Genomic DNA, 26,583 nt, shown 5'->3' on the forward strand with positions numbered 1-26,583 from the left:
GCAAATTTTGGGAGAAACAGTGCTTTGAACAAAAGTGCGTAATTTGCTCTACTCAATCAATTTTGTTCAGCAATGGCGCAAAAAGAAAAAATATTGCAGAATCAAAAAGATTGAATAATTGAGAGCAAAAGTTATCATCTAGCAATTAAGAGAGCAAAAAAACGAACGCAAAAGATTTTACACTAAACGACAAACAACGAATAAATTGTGGTTGATGTCTTACGTGAGAAATAACCGAAACCACGCAACGCAAATTTGAAATACAAGTCGGCAGTGACCATCCAAAATTGTTTTCTACCATCAGTCCACATTTGGGAACTTCTGCCATCAAAGTGCAGAGTGCATCTAAGCTATGGCTTTTCCAGTCTAGGTACCAACGAATGGCAAAGGTTTTTGATCTTCATCATGTCTTGTTCGGCTTATCCACGCAAAAACTAAGTTAAAGTAAACAAAACGCTTAGCAACTTCTGGCTTGACTTTCTTTGTTCCTTTAGCTCCTGTCGGGTGATAACTCTTGATAAAGTCCCCAGTTTTCGACTGAGAAATAGGTTTTGTCTAAAACAAATTTTTGCGAATGATTGTGAAGTGTCCAAAAACTGATATTAAGATATTAGGTGGAATAATAGGAACGAACTGAACAGGAACTGGTTTTAATACTACTGATGCGGAAGTGATCTTGATTTTTGAAAAAAATGGTTTCGATCCCTCAAACCTTGACATACCCTAAAAATTATTCTGAATCATCACTCTAGCATTCCACATGTAATTTATATCGAGAGTGATCGAAATCAAAATTTTATTTAAAAAACAAACATTACTCGAGAAGGTACCTAAAAAAGGGAATTGGAACAAATCCTTTAATTGAAATTTTGACAACTTCTTTACAATTCAAATGCTGTGTGCGGACTCCGTAGGCTATCCTGAAAAACGGAAACGATTTTTTGGCTGGTTAAAAAAACATGATTCTGCGTTTGGTGATCATCATAACAAATGCCAGGTTGATTCAAAAAAAAAAATTCGAAGAACCGTAGATTTTTGTTTGTGACGAAATAAAACTAGTTGATGGTTGAAGACTATTAGGTATACCTATAGGTTTTGATAATGCAAAGAAACATGAATTTGAAGGGGAATCAAAATAACAGCAGAAATTTTTATTAAGAAAGCTTGCATACTGAGCCAAATTTTCACGTCGAAAAGTTTATAAATCCTTGATTTCATGGCTCCTACACAAAATCATCTACTTAGCTTTTACAACCTGTAAAACTTCAAAAATAATAAAAAGAATGTGTAAAATCAATCTACGAGGAGCGACTACTGAGTCCAATGAAAAATCCCGCCTAAAATCTAGAATCCCACATATTTTCGAGAATTATCCATTCGCTGACGATACGGGAGAGTGAAATGAGTATCCATGTCCGTATAACTGAACACCATTTTTAGATTAATACACAATTTTAGCTCAATTTTGTTTATCCCTTTCCCTACACTGCCCGAAGCCAAACTTAAACAATATTACTTGTACATGAAAAAAAGGAAAAAGCTTGATATAAAACGGAATAGACGGCAACCGAATCAGAGGAAGACTTGCACACTTGATTCAACTTGTGGATGGGCATCAAGTCGGTTGAACGCTCTGCTCTTGAAATTACAACTTCTGACCTAACGGAAAACGAGTTTAGTGATGTCATTGCCCGTCTTGATGCTTGGCACATAAAAAAGATATAATCATTATGTGCATGCCATGAAATGGTCCTTTTGGCGCATCCCATTTTTTGTTCGAATGGAGGATACACTCATAGACATAAAAAGTTGACGATTCCTTTGCCAATATGTGAAATTATGTCTGTCATGATGATGAGATCGAACCTCATCATCAGCCGCTGCAAAGGGGATATTTTGATCTCAAATCAACGACAATTGATGATGATACAAAATTCAGACAAAAAGGTCTGCCGACTTTGAAAATTCAGGTTCAACAAAACATTCTCTGATGTAAAGTTTTTTACTCTGCTAGCAAAATTTGTCCCAAAAGCAGTAGCGAGGCCTTCAAAAAACAGGAGTCTACGAAAAGGAAACAAATGAACAACGAGTCACTAATGTTGAGAAAGCAACGTTTTGTCCGCTGGCACCTGCGTGCTTTTGTTGAGAAGAACACTGCGCTGAAAGAGGTCAGCTACGCTGACGTGTCATACCTGAGGACAAAAATCCATTATGATCTCCTACGGAGGTCTATCTTCCGCATTCGAGGCTCTAGAACACTTCGGCGGCGCGCACTTGTTGATGATTCAATGGGTCAATGGGATCAGTTGTTGAAAAAAATAGCGTGTTGTTTTGACTTATCTACTTTTCTTATTCGTTCTTTGTTTTTAAGAGTTTTCTAGCTTTTTGTTTCCTCGTAATATTTTTGTTTTAGTGATAGATTGGATCATTGCGAATTACTCTATGAAGACGTAGAGCTGGGAAGGCCCCTGGACCAAAATTAATATTTGGTTTGGGTTTTTCTAAATTTAGTTTTTTTAAATTTAAGCCTCTTAATTTGGCACGAATTGTTTCTAGTAGACGATGTGTCCGTAATTGAACAAAGTTATAACTTCAATGCTTCCTCAGTATTTCGTAAAGGTTCCCTCTTTCTGTTCCACAGTCTCCGTTTTTTATGCTATTTAACTCAGTAGTAGCGGTGCAGGCCTCTTGGCTACTAAACCCATGAGTTTTGAACTAAATGTTGAATTGAATGAATTTCGGTTTAAGCTTTTGAATTTTTCACCGGTGTTGCATACACCGCAATGGCAGCTTTTTGCCCAAGTACAAGAGTCTGCTTCGCTGTATTTCTCGAAGTATTTCCAGTACAAAAGAATGAGGACCTTCTTGGATATTTGCATTGCTTTTCAAGCTGCTCTTGATAAGGAAATAACAAAGATTGCGTTTCTAATAAGGAAGTCTAAAACTGTTTCCTAAGGCGGGTCTTTGAGACAACCACCTCTTTTTAGACACTTTTTTGCATGTTGTTCGCCGTTGAAAAAACAGCTGATACTAGTGTTATAGTTGCCTCTACAAACTGATATGAGCAATAGGATGTCGTGCATTTCAATATTAAAAGCAAATGGCAAGAGTTTCAATTTTCTGAGTTGATCATTGTTGGTGTAATATGCATATTTCATATCCACATCGAAGCTTTTCTTTGAATTGTTTTTCTTATTCCTAAAATCTTCTTAATACAGTGAGACGCCGAGGAACCGTAAACCGTTATTTGCACCATGTAGCCCTATAAGCATTTAATTTGGTCATAACCGGACACAATTTTGATAAACTACGTCTGATTGAGCTTAGAGAGCCAATAGTTTTCTAGCTACTTTTGTCACTATGTGTGTTCTAAGGCAGACCAGAGTTTCCTATTAAACCTGGATCTTTTTAAGAAAATGATGTTGTTTCTCTATTTCCCTTTCAATCGGCCTTGAGTGGTTTCTTGAAGTATACTAGTGTGCATTTCCCTTCGTTTAGTGTCAAGCAATTTTTAGAGCTCCACGATGCAATGTTTGACAAAATATCCATTGCTGTTTGATCTATAGAAATAACTTTATGGTCCTTCGCATAGGCGTTGTACAAATGCTCACTTACTGTTTTAGAGAGGTTGTGAATGTAAATGTTGAAAAACAGTATGCCAAGTATAGAGCCTTAGGGAACACCACTCGTAACAACATATTTTTCAAATTTTTTGTCCTTGACTTATATGTCGCTTTCTTTGGCTCAGATACGACTCAATTAGGCTGAGTACCTTAGCTCCAAAATCTTTGTTCTGTATTTTACAACTGAATACGCGAGACGTTTGCAATAACAGGGAAGTGACACTGAAACATTACGTGCAGAAAGCAGTCTATGCAATTTTTTTTAAAGTTGGCAAGTGTACATTGTGGAATCGATCACGAAAACGAAAACTTTACATTCAAAACCTATAAAGAGAAAAACTCATATTACCAGTTTTAAAGTCATTTTAAACTTTTAACCAATTTGAAGGTGAAACCCTATTAGAAATCTAGGAAAGTTCGAAAAAGTAAATAGATAATCAATACACGTTACAGTGTGTATACATATTAGTTAAAAATTAAATAAACAATTTTTTGACTCCTGACAATGCAAGTTATTGTCAAAACGTTTGAGTATTTTAATAACTTTTTATCGACTTTAAACTCTTTTTATCCGTAATTTTTTTAAATAATTAGTAGTTTCTGGGGCAAACAGTCAAAAACCTTTTTCGAAGTCTAGGTACAGTACCGAAAGATTAGATATAACTTGCTGTTCAAGGAGCTTGTATATTTAGTGCAGGTAGGCTAAAAACTGCAAGATAGCTAATCTCTTTTTACGAAAAACGATCTATCGAAACGCGAGAGATGAAGGTGATCTTTAGCTTTTCTGTAGATCTAATCAAAAAGAAGATTTCCAAATACTTTGGATAGGCAGGTTAAAAGACTTAAACAACGGTATCTGTCTATTTGGCTTTCATCTCCGTCCTTGAATATCGGCAAAACCTCACTTTTCGTCCACTGAGATAGGTATATAAATTATTATTGAACACTTGAGAGACTAAGTTACAGCTCGAGTTTTGGTATTCTACGTGTTTTTACAGTCAAAAAATATGGATTTTGTTGTTGCGCTGTCTTTTAATTACAGATCGAAGAGGAGTATTTGAGAAGTCCTTTCAAAATCATTTTTTTGAAGTAAATTTAAGGGCAGAAAAACAAACGCGCGAAAATTCTTAGAGAGATTCGATTGCTGCACAGAATTGAAGAGGGGAGCAAAAAAAGAGAACAGAGTTTTTTTTCAAGATTTTAGTTTTGAAAGGATGTTAAACTATGATAGATTAGTAACGTTTTCTTTTTTGATAGAGGTGTGAAGGTTTCTGGTAGGAAGTTTTTTAACTCCTCAATTTTTCGCTTTCTCCAAAACAGTCGAATGAACAAAAACTGCTCTCCTGCTCTACTCATTCAATTTTGTTAAAGGAAAAGAAAAAAAGGTGCAAAGATAACAGCATTGAAATAATTAAGAACAAATGTAACTTTCTACTATCTTACCAAAGTTTTAAAATCTATATAGGACTCCACAGTTGATTTCGGAGCAGTTTTTTACTCTTATTTGCTTGAATTGTCTTTGTGTTTCGGGTTTGAGTGCCTTTGAATAATAAAAGATCTGTTTTTATGAAATATCTGACTTCATATAAAATATAAAATCTCCTGAATGATTTTTTTATGTACTATTTACTCGACTGGTCAGAATTTTATTTAGCAGAAACGGCTCTTCTATTTGTTTCCAAAACTCCTCTGGCTATGATTTTTTATTTTTTTTCTCAGTTTTTCAATGAATTTGGCCTTTCAAAACGGGATAAAAAGGGGGCGCCCAGTGGATATCAGGTGTCATTTGATGCACTAAGCTGTGTTTAGTATTTTTTGAGATGCTTAGAGTGCTATCTGCGCTAAAAATACCTTAATTTAAGGTTAAATGGTCAGTTTGTAGTTTTTCTCTTCAAAAAGTTCAATTTTTCAATTTTTTTAAATCAATTTTTAAAGATTTTGTTCTGTGGGTCTATTAAAAATAATCAATTTTATAAGTTTAAATAAAATTTTTATGAACACAATTGCAAGGAAAATTGATTATCTGTGTTTTTTGGTAAGATATTATTTGGTAATGCAAATTTCAACACCCAAATTAGGAGTGATTTTTTGCAGTTTTTTTAAAGTTTTCCTCGTTATTTGAGATTTTGATCTTCAGCGATCAATAACACTCTTAGGAATGGCAGACAGGTTGGTTATTGGATGGTTTCTAAAGCCAACGTATTGGTTCTTAAAACATAATTATCAAGAAGTTCAGTGGCTATTCAAAAAAACTTGCCAATTTTATCACCTTTTTTTTGATAACTTGTGCTAATTTTAAAAACTTTTGTCCTTCAGGTTCAATGATTTCATTTTTGAGCTTGAAGATTCTTTCTAGAGACAAAAAATCATTTTTGAATTTTTAGGAACCAATAAAAACTACTAAGCTTGACTATGGATACAAGAATAGTTTGAGTGTCAAAAGAACACTTATTAAAATAATGGTTTTCTATGTTTAGAGACTTTGTAAAATTTGAACTTTTTCAATTTTTTTTACAAAATGTTCAACTGGTTCAGTTGTTTGATCTGAGGGAATCGGAAACATATCGAAGAAACACAAACTAATATTAAACATTGTAGAAAAACTGTCGTGTCATTAAAAAGCGAAGTCAACAGGTGGCAATTAAGTAAGATCTACTGGAATTACCTTGCCAAGTGTCATTCAGATAAGAACTCAATTTCTTCGACTTTCATGTCAATTGTGGACATTGCAACGCAATCCAGAAACTCATTTTATCAATGAAGAACCGGAGACACAAATAAGACTGATTATAAACCTAAACCACGATTTATATGTGTTTCATGCTAATATAGAGATTTTCATATATTATGCTGGTTTTAAGGTCTTTTTTATCAATTTTGTCGCTCCTTGTTTTAATTTACTCCAATTTTTTGTGGATCTTAAAAGAAGTTTATCAGTTAAGGCTTGCTTAGATACCAAGTGATATCTGTTTCGCAAGTATGAAATATTTTTTGGTGAGACATATGGAAAAAAAGAGAATTTTAGTCTGTTTTTCTTAATGATTTGCTGTTCCCTGTTTCTACAATCGTACAAAAATTTTATAATCTTTACAGGGCCTCCCAGTTTTTTATTATCAAAGAATTCAGCGGCAACTCAAATTTGGTCAAGTTTTTTGAAACTTTGTGTCATTTTTAAAATATTTTGTCCTTTAGGATCAATATAATAATTTCATTTTTGAGCTTGACGATTCTCTCAAGAGACAAAAAAACACTTTTTAATTTTTAGGGACTAAAAAAATTTTTAAGCTTGACTATGGATAGCTGAATAGTTTGAGTGTCAAAGAAATACATTTTATGATAATGGTTTCCTTAGTTTTGGAGAATTCTCAATAAAATTTGCAACTTTTTCAAATTCTTTGGAAAAAATTTACCTGGCTCATTTTTTCTATCTTTAGGAACTACCAAAGTTTATTAGGATTCATTAGAAGCACCCCACTGGGTTTAGTACAAATCACGCTGGGAATACCTTAATTTAAGGTTAAAGGGTCAGTTAGTAGTTTTTGAGTCCAAAGTAGTTCAATTTTTCAAGCATTGTCCAATTTTAATTTCAATCGTTTCTTGTTTTTTTCTCTTTTGTGGTAGATTTTAAAAGATTTTAAGGCTTGCTTAGATACCACGTCATTACTGTTTCGCTAGTATAAAACAATTCCTTTTAATGAGTTTGAGAAAAATATATTTTTAAATCAATTTTGCTTAATTTTTTGCCATTAATTTTTTTTGAAACCTTACGAAATCTTATAATCTGTATATTTTTTCCCAGTTGTTGTCAGAGCAGCTTTAATTACTCTTATTTTCTCGAATTTGCCTTTGGTTTCGGGTTTTTTGTGTGCTTGTAATAATAAAAGATCTGTACTTATAAAATATCTGACTCCTTATATTATTGCTTTAGAATGTACCAGTTAATTGATTGGGCGGAAGAGTTTACTTTAGCAGAGATGGCTCCTAAATTTTTTCTCATTTTTCTCTTAGTCCTTCTAAATGAATAGTTTGAGTGTGAAAGAAATATTTTTAAGATGATGTTTCCTCTATTTGGAGGCTTTTTAATAAAATTTGCAACTTTTTCATTTTTTTGGAAAATTGTCAACTGGTTCAGATCTTTGATCTGAGGGAAACACAAACATATAGACGAAAACAAACATTAACTGAAAATAATAGAAAAACAGACATGTCCATTAATAATTGAAGTCAACACGTTTCAATTAACTAAGATTTACTGGAATTACCTTGCCAAGAGTCATTCAGATGAGAACCCTTTTTCTTGGACTTTCTTGTGCAATTGCAGACATCGCAACGCAATCCAGAAACTCAAATTATCTACGAAGAACCAGAGACACAAATAAGACTGATTTTAAAACTGGTTTTAAGGTCTTTTTTATCAATTTTGTCGCTCCTTGTTTTAATTTACTCCAATTTTTTGTGGATCTTAAAAGAAGTTTATCAGTTAAGGCTTGCTTAGATACCAAGTGATATCTGTTTCGCAAGTATGAAATATTTTTTGGTGAAACATATGGAAAAAAAGAGAATTTTAGTCTGTTTTTCTTAATGATTTGCTGTTCCCTGTTTCTACAATCGTACAAAAATTTTATAATCTTTACAGGGCCTCCCAGTTTTTTATTATCAAAGAATTCAGCGGCGACTCAATTTTGGTCAAGTTTTTTGAAATTTGTGTCATTTTTAAAATATTTTGTCCTTTACGATCAATATAATAATTTCATTTTTGAGCTTGACGATTCTCTCAAGAGACAAAAAAAAACACTTTTTAATTTTTAGGGATTAAAAAAATTTATAAGCTTGACTATGGATAGCTGAATAGTTTGAGTGTCAAAGAAATACATTTTATGATAATGGTTTCCTTAGTTTTGGAGAATTCTCAATAAAATTTGCAACTTTTTCAAATTCTTTGGAAAAAATTTACCTGGCTCATTTTTTCTATCTTTAGGAACTACCAGAGTTTATTAGGTTTCATTAGAAGCACCCCACTGGGTTTGGTACAAATCACGCTGGAAATACCTTAATTTAGGGTTCAAGGGTCAGTTAGCAGTTTTTGAGTCCAAAGTAGTTCAATTTTTCAAGCATTGTCCAAATTTATTTTTTTGGTTTCTTGTTTTTTTCTCTTTTTTGGTAGATTTCAAAAGATTTTAAGGCTTGCTTAGATACCACGTCATTACTGTTTCGCTAGTATAAAACAATTCTTTTTAATGAATTTGAGAAAAATATATTTTTAAATCAATTTTGCTTAATTTTTTGCTTTATGTACTCTTATTTTCTCGAATTTACCTTTGGTTTCGGGTTTTTTGTGTGCTTGTTATAATAAAAGATCTGTACTTATAAAATATCTAACTCCTTATATTATTGTTTTAGAATGTAGCAGTTAATTGATTGGGAGGAAGGGTTTACTTTAGCAGAGATGGCTCCTAGATTTTTTCTCCTTGTTTTCTTAGTCCTTCTAAATGAATAGTTTGTGTGTGAAAGAAATATTTTTAAGATGATGTTTCCTCTATTTGGAGGCTTTTTAATAAAATTTGCAGCTTTTTCAATATTTTGGAAAATTTTCAACTTGTTCAGTTCTTTGATCTGAGGGAAACACAAACATATAAAAGAAGCACAAAACCAATTTAAACATAATAGAAAAACAGACATGTCCAATAATAAGCGAAGTTAACAGGTTGCAATTAACTAAGATCTACTGGAATTACCTTGCGAGGAGTCACTCAGATGAGAATCAATGTTCGCGAACTTTCATGTGCAATTGAGGAAATCGCATTCCAACTCAGAAGCTCAATTCACCTGTGAAGTGAAGACACAAATCAGACCGATTCAAAACCTAAGCTTCTACTAAATTGTGTTGCATGCTAATTAGGAAGTTTTCACCTATTATGCTGATCTTAAGGTGAATTTCATGAGTTTTTTCTTTGCTTCTTGTTTCCTTTTTTTTACCATCGGAGGATTTAAAGAGAAGCCTATCACTTTAGGCGTGCTTAGATACCAAGTAATTACTGTTTCGCTGGTATAAAACATTTTTTGTTGAGAAATGTGCGAAAAAATAGAATTTTTAATTTATTTTTCTTTGTGTTTCGCCGTTCCTCTTTTCCAAAATCAAAAAAGTTTCAAAATCTATATATGGCCCCACAGTTATTTTGGAGCAGTTTTTTAAATCTTATTGGCTTTAATTTTCCCTTGGGTTTCGGGCTTGAGTGCCGTTGTAATAATAAAAGATCTGTTCTTATGAAATATCTGACTTCATATATTATATAAGTTCTGCTGAATTGTATGTACTAGTTACTTGACCGAGTAGCGAGTAGAATGTTTCTTATCCCAGACGGCTCATCTAGTTGGTTCCAAAACTCCACTGGCTATGTTTGTTTTGTTATTTTCACTCTTTTCATTGAATTTGGACTTTCAAAACGGGATAGATCAGTGGCGCCCAGAGGGTATCAGATTTCATTTGACGTAGTATGCTGTGTTTAGTAGTTTTTGAGATGCTTAGAGTGCTAACTGCGCTAAGAATACCTTAACTTAAGGTTAGAGGGTCAGTTTTGTAGTTTTTGATTCCAAAAATAGTTCAATTTTTCAAAATTTATCAATCTTTAACTTTTTTGTTTATGGGTCTATTAAAAATAAATAGTTTACAAGTTTAGAAAACTCAATTGCAGGCAATATTGCTTTTGTGTGTTTTTTTGGTACGATATTATTTGGTAATGCAAATTTAAACAACCAAATCAGGAATGAATTTTTGGAATTTGTTTTAAGTTTTGGTCGTTTTCTGAGATTTTGATCTTCAGCGATCAATAACACTCTTAGGAATGATAGATGGGTTGCCTATATGATGGCTTCTGGAGCCAAGGGGATGGTTCTTAAAATATGATTATCAAGAAGTTCAGTGGCGATTCAAAAAGTTTTGCTATTTTTGTCAGCTTTTTTGAAAACTCCATTTTTAAAATGTTTTGTCCTTTAAGTTCAATAATTTTCAATAGGAACAATTAAAAATTGTTAGGCTTGACTATGGATAAATGAATAGTTTGAGTGTCAAAGAAATACTTTTTAAGATAATGGTTTCCTGTATTTGATTGTTATCAATAGAATTTGCAACTTTTTCACCTTTTTGGAAAAATTTCAAATGGTTCAGTTCAGTATTGAGGGAAACACAAATATATAGAAGAAACAAAAACACATATTAAACATAATAGAAAAACAGACATGCGCCTTTTTAAGCGAAGTCCACAGATTGAAAATACCAAAGATCTACTGGAATTACCTTGCCAAGAGTAACTCAGATGAGCATCCAAGTTAGTGAATTTTCTTGGAGTTTCTTGTGCAATTGCGGACATCGCAACGCAATCCAGAAACTCATTCATCGATGAAGGGCTGAAGACACAAATGAGACTGATTAAAAACCTAAACTACTAGTAATATGTGTTTCATGCTAACACAGAGGTTTTCATTTATTATGCTGGTTACAAGGTGAATTTTACCAATTTTTTGCTTCTTGATCTTTCTCATTTTTGTGGATTTTAGAAGATCCCTATCATTTAAGGCCTGCTTAGAAACCAAGTCATTACTGCTTCGCTGATTTATAACATATTTGGTGGGAAATATTAGAAAACATATAGTTTTTAGTCTAATTTTCTTAATGTTTTGCCGTTGTTTTTTTTCTGAAATCTTCAAAAAAAATTATGATTTGTATATGTTTTCCCAATTGTTTTTGGAGCAGCTTCATTTACTCTTAATTGGTTGAATTTGCATTTGCTTTTGGATTTTCGTGCCCCTAAAATATTGAAAAATCTGTTCTTATAAAAAATCTGACTTCCTATATTATGGTTTTAGAAGGTACCAATTATTTGATTGGGTGGTAGAGTTTTTTTAGCAGAGATGGCTCATATTTTTTTCTCAATGTTTTCTCAGTTCTTCTCATACGTTTTTCATTGAATTTGGCATTTTCAACACGGGATAAACAGGTGGCTCCCAGAGGATATTAGGTTGAATTAGATGCACTAAGCTAGTTTTAGTAGTTTTGAACTGCTGAGAGTGCTATTAACACCTTTACTTTTGGTTTAAAAGTCAGTTTTTTAGTTTTTGGGTCCAAAATAATTCAATTTTTAATTCTTTTGTTTTGTGGATTCATTAAGAATAAATACTCTTCAAGTTTAGAAATCTGAAATGCAAGAAATGATTCTTCTGCATGTTCTTTTTTGTTACGATATTATTTGGTAATGCAAATTTAAACACCCAAACTAGGAGTTATTTTTTTGCATTTTTTTTTCAAGTTTTCGTCTTTTTTGAGAATTTTATCCTTAGTGAACAATAACACTCTTAGGGCTGGCTATGGGTTTTTGGATGGTTTCTGGAGACAAGGGGGTGGTTCTGAAAAAACCATTATCAAAGAATTCAGCGGCCACTCAATAAAATTTGCAATTTTTGTCAAGTTTTTTGAAAAATTTGTCATTTTTAAAATGTTCTGTCCTTTAGGTTGAATAATTTCATTTTTGAGCTTGAAGATTCTCTCCAGAGACTAAAAACACTTTTTAATTTTTAGGGACCAAAAAAATTTTAAGCTTGACTATGGAAAACTGAATAGTTTGAGTGTCAAAGAAATACATTTTATGATAATAGTTTCCTAAATTTTGGAGAATTTTCGAAAAAATTTGCATTTTTTTCAAATTCTTAAAAAAAATTACCTGGTTCATTTTTTTATCTTTAGGAACCACCTGAGAGTATTAGGTTTCATTAGATGCACCCCACTGGGTTTAGTACAAATCACAGTAGGAATACCTTAATTAAAGGTTAAAGGGTCAGTTAGTATTTTTTGAGTCCAAAGTAGTTCAATTTTTCAAGAATTGTCAATTTTTAAATTTTTTTATGGCTCTATTGTAAACAAATAATTTAAAAGTTTAGAAAGATAATGGGATGGTTTTGGAATTTTGGTTATCGAAATATTCAGCGGCAAATCAATAAAATGTGCAATTTTTGTCAATCTTTTAAAAAATTAAATCATTTCAAAAAGTTTTTTCTTATAGGGTCAATTATATTATTTTTGAGCTGGAAGATTTTTTCTATTGACAAGAAACAACGGTTTTTAGTTTCTAGGGACCAGTGAAACTCTTTTTAGCTTGAATATAGATAAGTGAATAGTTTGGGTGTCAAAGAAATACTTTTTTGTTAATGGTTTCCTATAATTTGGAGACTTTTCAATAAAATTTCCAACTTTTTCTTATTTTTGGAAAAGTTTCAACTGGTTCAGTTCTTTGATCTGAAGAAACCACGATTATCTAGAAGAAACACAAACATATATTAAACATAATAGAAAAATAGACATGTATATTAATAAACGAAGTCAACAAGTCTCAATTAACTAAGACCTAATGGAATTACCTTGTTAAGAGTCATTCAGATGAGAACCCAATTTCTTCGACTTTCATGTCAATTGCAGACATGGCAACGCAATACAGAAACTCATTTTATCTATGAATTGTCAAAGATACAAATTAGACTGATAAAAACTTTAAACTACTACTTATATGTTTTTCATGCTAATATAGAGGTTTTCATATATTATGCTGGTTTTAATGTGAAATTCATCGATTGATGCTCTTCTTCATTTGTTCTGCTCCTTTTTTGGTGAATTTTAAAAGAAGCCTATTTTTTAAGGCTTGCTTAGATACCTAGACATTCCTGTTTCGCTGGCATAAAACATTTTTTGGTGAGACATATGAGAAAAAATACAATTTTTAATCTGTTTTTCATAATGAGTTTCTGTTCTTTCTACAATCGTACAAAAGTTTTATAATCAATATATGTTCTTCCAATTGTTTTCAGGGGAAGTTTTTTCAACTGTTATTTACTTGAATTAGCCTTGGGTTTGTGTGCCCTTGTTATAATAAAAGATCTGTTCTGATGAAATATCTGACTTCATATATTATATAAGTTATCCTGAATGGTTTTTCGTATGTAAAAATTACATGACTGGTACAGATTTTCTTAGCAGAGACGTCTCTTCTAGTTGTTTCCGGAATTCTTCGGAAAATATTGTCTTAGTTATTCTCACACCTTTTTCATTGAGTTTGGCCTTTCAAAATGGAATAAATGGGTTTTGGCGAGTGGGTAATATGTTTCCTTAGAGGCACTATACTGTGTTTAGGAGTTTTCAAATGCTTATAATGCTAACCGCTAAATACTTTAATTCAAGCTTAAAAGATCAGTTTGTATTTTTTGAGTCCAAAGTACTTCAATTTTTCAATCTTTGTCAACATTTAATTCTTTTGTTTTAAGGGTTTAATAAAAATTTTTTTTGATACGATATTATTTGGTAATGCAAATTTAAACGCCCAATTTAAAAATGACTTTTTTGCCGAATTTTTCTCAAGTTCTCGTCTTTTATTGAAATTTTTGTCTTTAGTTACCAATTACACTCTTAGAGTTGGTAGATGGGTTGGTTATTGAAAGGCTTCTGGATACAATGGGATGATTTTGAAATTATTTTTCTCAGGAAATTCTGCGGCGATTCAAATTTGCAGTTTTTGTCAACTTTTTTTGAAAATTTGTGTTTTTAAAATTTTTTATAGGGTCAATGAGTTTTATTATATTTTCTAGAAACAAAAAACCGTTTTTAATTTTTACGGACCAATGAAAATTTTTTCAGCTTGACTATGGATAACTGAGTAGTTTGAGTGTCAAAGAATTACCTTTTATGATAATGGTTTCCTATACTTTGGAGACTTTTCAATGAAATTGTCAAGTATTTCAATTTTTTGGAAAAATTTGAACTGGTTCAGTTTTTTGATCTGATGGAACCACAAACATATAGAAGAAAACAAACATTAACTAAACATAATTGAAAAACAGACATGTCCATTAATAATTGAAGTCAACAGGTTTCAATTAACTAAGATTTACTGGAATTACCTTGCCAAGAATCATTCAGATGAGAACCCTTTTTCTTGGACTTTCTTGTGCAATTGCAGACATCGCAACGCAATCCAGAAACTCAATTTATCTACGAAGAACCAGAGACACAAATAAGACTGATTATAAACCTAGACAACGATATTTTTGTGTTTCATGCTAATATAGAGATTTTCATATATTATGCTGGTTTTAAGGTGAATTTTATCAATCTTTTCGCTTCTTGTTTTGTTTTACTCCTTTTTTGGTGGATCTTTAAAGAAGCTTATCACTTAAGGCTTGCTTAGATACCAAGTGTTATCCGTATCGCTAGTATAAAATATTTTTTGGTTGGAAACATGGAAAAAATAGAATTTTTACTCTGTTCAGGACCTCCCAGTTTTTTCAGAGCACGTTTTAAATTTCTTATTTGCTTGAAACCACCTTGGGTTTCGGGTTTGATTGCCCTTGTAATAATAAAAGATCTGGTCTTAAAATATCTATTAAAGTATCTGACTTCATATATTTTTTAAAACCTCCTGAATTGTTTTAGTTCGTAATAGTTACTTGACTGGGTAGAGTTTTTCTTAGCAGAGACGGCTCTTCTAATTGTTTCCGGAAATCCTCTGGCTATGTATTCTTAATTTTCTCATATCTTTTTCATTGAATTTGTCCTTTCGAAACGGGTTAAATAATTGGCGGCCAGAGAGTGATAGATTAGATGCACTCCGCTTGGTTTAGAAGTTTTTGAACTGCTTAAAGTATAGACCGCGCTAGGAAAACTTTAATTTAAAGTTAATGGGCCATCGCATTTTGTCGTGAAAATGATAGGATTGACATTAACCATTCGTTCGAAACAAAAGTTTTTCTGAGATATAACGACGATATTGTGCGAATTGTTAGAGGTGACACCAAAGAGCTGTTAGATGCGGTCAATAACCTCCACCCAACTCTTCAATTTTTATTAGAAACAATGGATGACAATAACAGTTTTACATTTCTGGACATGTCGATTAACGAAAAAACCACAGGTACAATTTTTTGCACATGGTATCAAAAATATCACATAATGGAACATTTGTTAACTATCGTAGTTCTGCACCCCTTTATCATTAGAAAAACATTATACAGGTACAAAAGACCGCTTGTTCCTAGGCATTAGCAATTGGGAAGCGTTCCCTGAAACCTTGACAATAAATGAAAAAATTTGGGATTGTAATCAATATCCGAGGCATTGGGTAGGGAAAAATGTCAGGGATACAATTAACCAGCTGTAAATGAAAGAACAAAGAAAAGGATATAACAATGCCGTTGCTGCAATTACTGAGAAAAATACTGAGAAACAGCAATTTGTATTACAGAACAGAGGCAAAATTTCTTTGGAATTTGTAAAGAAGCTGAACAAAATTCATCCTGTACGGACAATTTTCACCACTCGGAAACTTAAGATCTGTTTACCTAGCCCTAGGTCTAGCTTTGATAAAGACCTCAAATCCCACGTTGTTTTTGAACTCTCTTGTAATGGAAGCTAATCCATCTATGTAGGGCAGACAGGCCGACATATTACCATAAGAGCATGCCAAATCTCAGCATGCCAGGACTCGCCGATGGGAGTACATGCAATTGAGTGCAACGGTGATAAAACAGCTTTCCAGTGGAAGATTTTAGACCAGTGCGGCAACCAGTCTAAATTCATGCAACAAGAGGCGCTCTATATTAGAACACTGAAACCAGCCATCAACACGAGCGACGAATACCGAACACGAGAATTGACACTGAAAGCTTAGTTTGGAGATTAAATTCCAACTTGAAAGAAAGACAGGTGAAAAAACGAAAATTTCAATTGTACAATTGTACAAAACCAAAGTAAGTTTAAGGTAATTTATGTCGGTTTTTTATACAAAAAAAATGTGGATATGCATCAGCTAAATCAAATAGAATATATATTTTTATTCAGATGCAAAAATTTTGTCGATACGACTGTAGATAAGTAAAAATTCGTTTTCTATTTCCTTGAGTGATTTTGGTAATTTGGATTTTATATTCTGGATTTTCATGTTAGCAATTTGTAATCTTTTTTACCTGAAGGTGAATTCAGAATTGGAAAACGTTTGAAGGTAAGTTTTAAATTGACAATCTTTTATTAAATTTTGTTGAAGGGTCATTTTGTTGTTTTTGAGTCCAAAAAAGTTCAATTTTGAAGCTTTGTCAATTTTTAAATATTTTGTTTTAAGGGTCTATTAAAAATAAATAATTTAAGTTTAGAAAACTCAATTGCAAGCAAACTGTGTGTCTTTTTTTGGTACGATTTTAAATGGTAATGCAAATTTAAACAACCAAATTAAGAGTGATTTTTTGCAATTTAAAGTTTTTGTCGTTTTTTTTGAGATTCTGATCTTTAGTGTTCAATAACACTCTGAGGGCTGGCTGATGTGTTTGCAACTTTTCAGTTTTTTGGAAAACTTTTAAGTGGTTCAGTTTTTCGATTGGCTGTTTTGTGGACACCGTCGAGGACTTGAGCCAAATTATTTAGATTTTCCCGGAGTTTTTTAGGTTTTCTCTTTTTTGCTTGTTTGCTCTTTGCGCTGCTAGATCTCTGCTAGCATGACATTTAAATGGTATTATGATTTTAGTGAGAAATAATAGATTTTTCGAGGGCATTAGTTGTTTAAAGATATAGACAGATTTGCAACATTTTTCGTATTTGTCTTTGCTTATAGGATTATTCTGTCGCTTTGAATTTTTCTGAACTCATACAGTCCATATTGTTTGAGCTTGCTGTGTCTATTCATTAATTTTAACATTACAGTTTATGTGTTGAAAAATTGGGTCTTTCCCAATATACCCCCAGCTTAGTGGTCAGATAACCTATCGACTCCAATCTTGGTAATTATGCCATAATGGGGTTCTATAATTTCATGGAGGGCTATAATGGGAAAGACTCGAAAACTTTTACGCCAGATGCTCTCGTGGATCTTGGTATCCAACGACTTGGTTTTCAAAATGACGATCCCAATTGTATATACACATTAATTGCTATTATTTTTTTCTCTGAATTTGAATTATTTTTCTGTTTTGTGGCATTGTTCCGCTGGTCTGCTGGTCAGGTACAGTAGTTTTTATTCCTTCATTCAATTCTTTGGATTTCATTTCAGGACTTTCCCTGCTATGTTTTCCAAAGATGTTTTCACGCATATTTCTGATAAATTTAAGCCTTCGAATACCGATGAACATAGTAGTAGTAGTAGTAGTAGTAGTAGTAGTAGTAGTAGTAGTAGTAGTAGTAGTAGTAGTAGTAGTAGTAGTAGTAGTAGTAGTAGTAGTAGTAGTAGTAGTTGTAGTAGTAGTAGTAGTAGTAGTAGTAGTAGTAGTAGTAGTAGTAGTAGTAGTAGTAGTAGTAGTAGTAGTAGTAGTAGTAGTAGTAGTAGTAGTAGTAGTAGTAGCAATAGTAGTAGTAGTAGTAGTAGTAGTAGTAGTAGTAGTAGTAGTAGTAGTAGTAGTAGTAGTAGTAGTAGTAGTAGTAGTAGTAGTAGTAGTAGTAGTAGTAGTAGTAGTAGTAGTAGTAGTAGTAGTAGTAGTAGTAGTAGTAGTAGTGGGGGACAAAATCCAACCTCACCTCCACGTGGTGTCCCCTGGGGGTAGGTCATGTGCTGCGGCTCTCCGCTCACATGGTCGAGCTAACGAGGCACTGGTCTTCTAGTTTGTGGCGCAACTAGTCGTATCTCAGCCTTCAAACACCAAAGCAATGAGTACATTAGTTCACCAATCCAGATACTGTGGCAAACCTAAAGCAGTTGCCACACGCGTGTTTTCCTGCAAAGTACAAGATGTTCTCGGAAACGAGTTTGAAAACATAGAAGCGTTCAAGTATCTCGGATCATATGTCAGCCTCAAGCATGGAGACCTGCAGGAAGTCAATTGCAAACTTGCAGAAGGTAGACAACGGTTTGCTAACTTCCAAAATCTCTGGAAGAGCAAGCAGCTCAGCGTGCACCTCAAGTGCAATTTGTACAAAGCACTCGTTTTATCAGCCGTGCTGTACAGCTCAAAGACTTGGACTCTTTCGAAATTAATGGATAAAAAACTTGAGAGTTTCCACTATGGTTGTCTTCGGAGAATTCTACGTGTGTCATATCTGGAGAAAGCAACGAACGAAGAAATTATGTCAAGATCACGAATGCCCCAACTATCCACGATGATCATGCTCAAACGGATAAAATGGTACGGACACATCCAGAGAATGGAACCAGAAAGATTAGCCCGCAGTGCCTTCGATTGGGACCCGCCCGATCAATACGTCCATGCTAGACGCGCTCCTGGGGGGCAACGGAAAACATGGATGAGTCAAATCGAAGTAGACTGTGTACGAAACAAAGTATCGTTCACCAGATTGCAGGAGAAAGCAGCAACCGGGTCAAAGAATGCCTTCAACAATTTCGTCGTACAGCACTTCACAGAATAACCAAACAAATAATTCTTCTTGTTTTGTTTGTATTTGTTGCCAACCGTGCCTTTATTTCATATTTGGAATTAAAGTGTTGAAACAGTAGTAGTAGTAGTAAGTAGTAGTAGTAGTAGTAGTAGTAGTAGTAGTAGTAGTAGTAGTAGTAGTAGTAGTAGTAGTAGTAGTAGTAGTAGTAGTAGTAGTAGTAGTAGTAGTAGTAGTAAGTAGTAGTAGTAGTAGTAGTAGTAGTAGTAGTAGTAGTAGTAGTAGTAGTAGTAGTAGTAGTAGTAGTAGTCGTAGTAGTAGTAGTCGTAGTAGTAGTAGTAGTAGTAGTAGTAGTAGTAGTAGTAGTAGTAGTAGTAGTAGTGGTAGTAGTAGTAGTAGTAGTAGTAGTAGTAGTAGTAGTAGTAGTAGTAGTAGTAGTAGTAGTAGTAGTAGTAGTAGTAGTAGTAAAGCAAGTGGACCAGACGATATTTCTGCCGAAATGCTGAAGTCGCATACTGGAATCGCTGAATGGCTTTGGGACATTGTCAACAAGTGCTGGACTGAAGAAAATCTTCCACAAGACTGGAAGTTAGCAGAGGTTGTCCCGCTATACAAAAGCAAAGGAAAAAGATCTGAGTGTGGGAACTATCGCGGAATTTCACTGCTCTCGGTACCTGGAAAAGTTTTTGCGTCAATCATCCTGAATAGATGCAAAGATGCACTTAATCAAGTGCTAAGAGAAGAACAATGCGGATTCCGAAAATGCAGGGGCTGCACTGACCAATTGTTTGCGTTGAGGCAAATACTAGAGAAAATGCATGGCCTTCCAATTGGACGTCAGTTTTTGTTTCATTGACTTCCGCGCTGCATTCGATTCGGTGGACCACGAGATGATGTACAAGATAATGAAACATTACGGGCTCCCACAAAAAGTTGTGAATGTCATCCGCAACAATTACGAAGGCTTCAAGTGCTGCGTCAAGGCAGAGGGCGAGAAGGGCCAGATGTTCGACGTAAAAACTGGTGTTCGCCAGGGTGATGTATGGTCGCCTATTCTCTTTGGCCTTGTGATAAACTATGTGTTGGCTAATTCAGTTCAAGGAGGAATCGACATTGGACGCTGTGTTGCTGATCTTGACTTCGCCGATGATGTTGCCCTATTGGGCGTCTCTGATTCCGAAGTTCAAACAAATCTACATAGAATTGAACCTTTAGCCGAGGCTGTTGGCCTAATGATCAATGTTGGGAAGACAAAGAATATGGGTGTTAAATGCGAAAAACCCGGAGCCAGTGTACCCATTGCTCAAAGGAACGTGGAAGTTCTTACAGGAAACCGCAAAGGCCGTTTTGGGACTCTCATTGAGGTCGGAAACCAATCCCGACTACTCATTGGCAGAGAGGTGCTGGTGGGCAAGAAGAAGAATGCGGGCTGGTTCGAGACACTAGCTGGTGAGAAACTGAGACTGAAAAGTTCAGCGGAGGCTGAGCTTGTGACAGTTAGCAGCGACGAGAGGTCAGTGGTTGCTGATCTAGTGTCTACGGCAGATAACAGATCATCTGCGGTCTCTGATGACGATAGTTGTGTATGTTCAGGTTGTAAACGTCGCTTCGACACTGCAAGAGGCTGCAGAGTGCATGAAGCCAGATTCTGCAAGTCTAAGAATTCGAAGAGGGTCGAAGACAGCGCGTCAAAGTGTGTTGGGCTAGAGAAAAGCCTCACTTGTCAGAAGTGCACTAGGAAATTTGCAACTGTGAAAGGTCGACGAATTCACGAGTCACGATACTGCGGCACAGAAAAGGCTGGAAGATCTCGCATTTTCTCCTGCAATGTCCACGATCGAGATGGAGTGGATTTCGAAAATGTAGAAGCTTTCAAGTATCTCGGTTCTTTCGTGAGCTTGCAACATGGTGACATAAAGGAAATCAGTGCCAAGCTGGCGGAAGGGAGACAGCGATTTGCGATCTTTCAGAAGCTTTGGAAGAGCAAACAACTTAGCATTCCCCTCAAATGCAAGTTATACAGAGCTCTCGTGTTATCAGTGGTCTTATATAGCTCTGAAACGTGGATCATGAGAAAATCAACGCAACGGAAACTTGAGAGCTTTCACACCAGTTGTCTGCGAAGGATACTATGTTTTTCATATCTGGAGAGGGTGACAGATGAAGAAGTACTGGCTAGATCACGTATGTCGACACTTTCTGCAATGATCATGATTAAACGGTTGAAATGGTTTGGCCATATCCTGAGGATGAATGACGATCGTCTAGCGCTCCGAGCCTTCACCTGGGAGCCGACAGAAAAATATCGATATCGATATGCTAAACGAGCTCCAGGGGGTCAACGCAAGACTTGGATGGATCAACTTGAAGCAAGGAACAACATGAGCTACATCATCTTACGACAGAAAGCGAAAAGAGAGTCTAAATCCCGCTTCAACACTTTTGTCGAACAGCATTTCCTGGATTAAGTAAAGCCAAATAAGCTCAAACTTATATGCATTTTATTAACTTGTTTGACTTATTGTCATTGTTCCTTTATTTCTTTATGGAATTTAAGTGTTCAAACAGTAGTAGTAGTAGTAGTAGTAGTAGTAGTAGTAGTAGTAGTAGTAGTAGTAGTAGTAGTAGTAGTAGTAGTAGTAGTAGTAGTAGTAGTAGTAGTAGTAGTAGTAGTAGTAGTAGTAGTAGTAGTAGTAGTAGTAGTAGTAGTAGTAGTAGTAGTAGTAGTAGTAGTAGTAGTAGTAGTAGTAGTAGTAGTAGTAGTAGTAGTAGTAGTAGTAGTAGTAGTAGTATTAGTAGTAGTAGTTGTAGTAGTAGTAGTAGTAGTAGTAGTAGTAGTAGTAGTAGTAGTAGTAGTAGTAGTAGTAGTAGTAGTAGTAGTAGTAGTAGTAGTAGTAGTAGTAGTAGTAGTAGTAGTAGTAGTAGTTCAGCCTTCTGCAATGCACGGGTTGAAGCACCCTTGTTGATCGTTATAAATGAGATAGTTTCGAAATAGGTTTACAGTTTTTGAACAGGCAGCAAATTCTCCATATACAGCTCGGCGGGCATTAAGTTGCAATAGAGGCCCTCAGCTGACTTTGTAGTCTTTAGTGTGTTATATGTACTGAATTAGCAGGTAACGACTAAATTCAAGTTGAAGTGGTCACTTTTGAAGTGTTCGGTTTTTCTCATTTTGTTGTCCGTTTTCTGTCCGAGATTTTTCTTACGCAAGACTTCATTCGTTTAAGCTCCTAATAGTTTTGTGTAAGCTGGAAATTCTTCTCTTTAAATGCTTGTCAGCTTTATGTTTTGGTAATGTGAACTTAGTCACAAAAACTTGTAGTAATGTTTGCAACTTTCTCAAGTGTTTACCATGTTTACCATGCAAGTGCTTAAACCACTCAAACCAACTGAGTTCATTCCAAAACCCTTTTTACGAATTATTTCACTTTCTTGCAAATTCATGTTTAAATTTTTTGGCGCTAGCTCACTTTACCACTCCGATAACTCCATTGAAGAAGAGTACCTACGAGAGGAAATTCAGGAGCTAGTTCACTCCTTCCCCGGCTTAAACATTAATCCATAGTCAAAGAGTGACGTTACAAATTTCTTGATTTCTGAATCATTGCACTACAAACATCTCACTATCTGGCACGATCTCATTGATAATGCCAATTCCAAACACCCAAAAAACCCAAAAGTCACCCCTCTCGAGGTTACCAGCCTACTTTATAAACTTCGCGGTCTAACAAATTTGTTTTGTATTGTCTATTGCCACCGCGAAGAGGCACCTGAAATCTTTGAATCTCTCCGATCTCTACCTTGCTTTATTGTCAAGATTACCCAACATATCCTTAGCCAGGAGAAAAGCGACAACCATATAATAAAAATAAATTAATTTTCAACAAGTTATATCCCTTGTCTCGCCATTCTTATCAGAATCACAGCATGGATTTCATTCAAAAAGGTCAACGGACACGAATCTAATTGAATTCTTACACCACCTTTTCATCAACATTGATTCGCCCAGCAGCGATTTCCTCATGGATTTTTATATTGATTTCAAAAAGGCATTCGACAAAATGAACCACGAACGACTGATAGAAAAGCACTCTTTTTTGGGAATCGGAGGAGCATGTCTGAATTTGTTGATTAGCTACCTCAAAAACAGGAAGCAAGCGAACTATCTCGACTGTACTGAGCGTTATCAGCGGAGTGCCACAGGGATCAGTTCTTGGTCCCTTGCTTTTATTGGTTTTTATCAATGACCTTCCCAACTGCTCCATGTCAGACTCTTTTGGTTACACTGATGATTTCAAGAGAGTTTGAACCAACCCAGTGGCAAAAAATATCGACATTTGGAGGATCTGGAAATGGTGCCAATGTACTCTCATAGAAATAAATTTATCAAACAGTAAATGCTTGTGGTTGAAGGGTGTCGGCACAGTCCGTTTGCCAAATTTCAGTTTTGGAATTACTTCAGTAATGAAAAACCTAGGAGCAGTTGTAGCCGACACTCTTACATGGGCAACTCATTCCCAATCTCGTACTCAAAAGACTTTAAACGCTCTTTACTCAATCAATACAAACCTTTTTTTGGCAAATTACGCAAACAGGAAAAACTCGTATGTCAGTTATATTGTTCAATTATCAGTTACGGCCCAAGTGAGTGGAAAACAGGCAAAGTTGAACTCAGTCAAATTGAAAGTGTACAGAAAAATGCAGTAAATTGGATAAATGGAGCCAAAATTCCTTTCAAAGAACAACTCTTAAAACTCAATTTACTTCCCTTATCCTTATACCCAGAGCTACATTTCGTTTTGTTATTTGCAAAAATTTTAACCGGGAAAGTTGATTTAAACTGGAAACTTCATATATCAGTAACCGAGCCAGGTACAACTCGATACCAAACGACTCGTAACTTCATATGTCGACAACCAAAACTCAGGAAATGTGAATCCGATTATTGGTACAGGGCCTGCCAACTGGCGAACACCTCCAACGATTTCTTCCAATACGATATCCTATTTCATGAGAACCACAAAGCCAGACTTCTCGGTCTGTATTTTGTCTACTTCAGACTGCGTTACGATGAAAACAACACGTGCTCTTGGCGAATTATGTGTGGAGGCGACAACAGCATGAACGTGAAAAAACTGAATTTTGTTATCTAATAAACTGAACGAAGCAAACTGGGGTTAATGTAAAACCCTTGCACTTTTTCCTTAATTCTGTTTTATTATTATTATTATAAATGGTATGCACATAATTTTGTTCACATATTGTCCCTCCTAGCTAACGCTTTCGATAGTTTTCTTGAGCACTTAATTCTTCTCTAAGAGTAATCCTTCTCTGATACTTAGGTAATGCGGGTCTAAGTAAATTATGCAGGACTCTTTGAGTTGTTTCCGGTATTCTAACGGCTATATTTTTGAATTATTTTTTACTATTTGCCAGGAATCTTATCTATTGCGTACTTTTCATTTCTGAATTCATGCGTTTTACTCATTTTAATATTTCATTAACCCATTATATTCTTTCGTTATTTTTGTTCCAACATATTTTTTCAAAATGAGTAAATATATATGAGAGGCTGGCTTTTTCTTCATCAGTCTAAGTTTCACTTTCCGTTTACGAATTGTAGCGAAAAAAAGACATAACTCTAGATAACTTTTGATTTTTTTGTGAAAAAACGACAAAGTTTATTGCAGGTTGACGCCTCATCCTTCTAATCCTTTTCATGTTTTCTTTGTTTTGATTTCGATCATTTGAGCGTGACCATTTTCACTACATTTCCTAGTTCAATGAGTGAAATAATTTCGAACTCATTTAGCAGAAACGGTGAGTGAGGCAAGTCAGATGTCAAGCGTAAAAATCGTGCTAAATGTAAATCGAAAAGCGTGATGCAAATGAAAAATTCGATTTTTGGTTTACATAAATCATCTGCCTCACTCACTCAGTGTGTCTGCTGAGTGAATTTGAATTTAAATGCTTCATTGAACTACACAACGGTCAAATGAGCAAAATCAAAGAGATCTGGATAGACAGATAAAACACTTTTAACTAATAGTGCAACAGATGGTTCATATAGATTTGAGCAATTGCTAGCAATTGATTATGATCACAAAATTTTCATGTGGGATGCTGCAATAAGTATAAACAGAGCTGCACACCAAATCAGTTGAACCTTTGGACTGAACTCATGTGGGTCTAACAAACCCTTGGATTTATTTATGTTTAAATCCTAAAGCCTTTACTACTACTACTACTACTACTACTACTACTACTACTACTACTACTACTACTACTACTACTACTACTGTACCTTTTTTAATACTTTTTAAAAAATTCTGTTGATTTCCTTTTTTTATTTTTCGGTTTCAACCTTGATGTGCGTTAAGGGATTAACAATGGATGTTTGCCGGCATGTTGCTTGCTCTGTTACATTTTTTTTTAAAAAAAAGAAACTGACGAGCTGTTTGTAAATTTATAAAAATAATTATTTAGAATATTTAAAGCAAACACGGAATTTTTTTAAAAAAATTTAACGGGATCCTTCTCTTAGTTGCCATTTCTATATTGTAAGTTTTTAAAGTTTCTTTGGTAGTTCAACAAAATTGTTAGCAGAACAGCAAAGAAATGTTAAAAAGCGTGAACATCAAAAAATTTAAACAAGACGCTAAAATTTCATAAAGAGGAAAAAGGGAAAGTTTCTCATTTTTTTCCTTTGAATTCATACGTTAATTTTAAAAAAAGTTTTTTTAAAATTGTTTTTGTGATTCTATGTAATCAAAATTGAGTCCAATTTAACAACTGTGATATTCCCGATGCACACGAAAAGCGTAGTAAAACGTTTTTCTAGAGAAGGAGGACAAGACTAAACAAAATGATTGTTTCTCTGGTTTCCTTAACAACAAATTTTTGCAAACTAGGGCAGTTATTTTGTTGGCTATCCATTCTATCGAGGCCGTGTTTGAAGTTTACCGAAACTTTTTCGATTCATGCTGAAGATAAAACAATTTTTACTAATTTATCAATTTCTGAAGTTATGCTCACTTACCAGTGTTCATTTGTGAAACTTGATGTCACGGAAAATTCGTAGAGTAGCAGAAATATTGGGATACTTCAGAACAGAACAAAGAAATCTTGGTTTTTGAGAGAGAAAGGAAAGAAAACTATTTTTGCTTTCTATTCATTATTCCTGATCCGTCAAATGACTTTCTAGTATGAGGTTTCAACTGATTTACGGTTGACATAATTTCAGTAAACTGAAACTGAAATAGTATATTTTGGCTTTCAGCAGGAAACAAATAACTCAATACAGAAAATTTTGACATAAAGCCGAAGTAGTTCTAAGGGTCTTTCAAAAACATAATAGTGAAACATTTTGAGGAGAGGACGAAATAAATGTTTGTTTTTTGGCCTTAGATACTTAAGTTCTCGTCGATGTTTGTTGCATATCCAATTGAGCAAAAACTCTATAGGATTATTTTCAAATGCGTACAATTCAAATAAAAGAAAGGGTATAAACATTTGTTGAAGTAGAAAAATTTTCTTTAATGCTGAAAATACTTTCCAGGACCATATACTCGAGGTAACTAATTGTTCCATTTGACTGTTAGTTTAATTGATTTG

The 26,583-nt window shown here is 34.3% G+C and overlaps 1 protein-coding gene across 2 annotated transcripts in view; it reads left to right on the top strand.

The window, feature by feature from the left end:
• The window catches only part of LOC142339327 (ubiquinone biosynthesis protein COQ4 homolog, mitochondrial-like), a 549,842-nt gene that overhangs the window by 361,336 nt on the left and 161,923 nt on the right, over positions 1-26,583 (top strand). The window lies entirely within an intron of this gene.

The sequence above is a fragment of the Convolutriloba macropyga genome, chromosome 5, assembly GCF_964194025.1.
Source record: "Convolutriloba macropyga chromosome 5, txConMacr16.3, whole genome shotgun sequence".
NCBI lineage: Eukaryota > Metazoa > Xenacoelomorpha > Acoela > Convolutidae > Convolutriloba > Convolutriloba macropyga.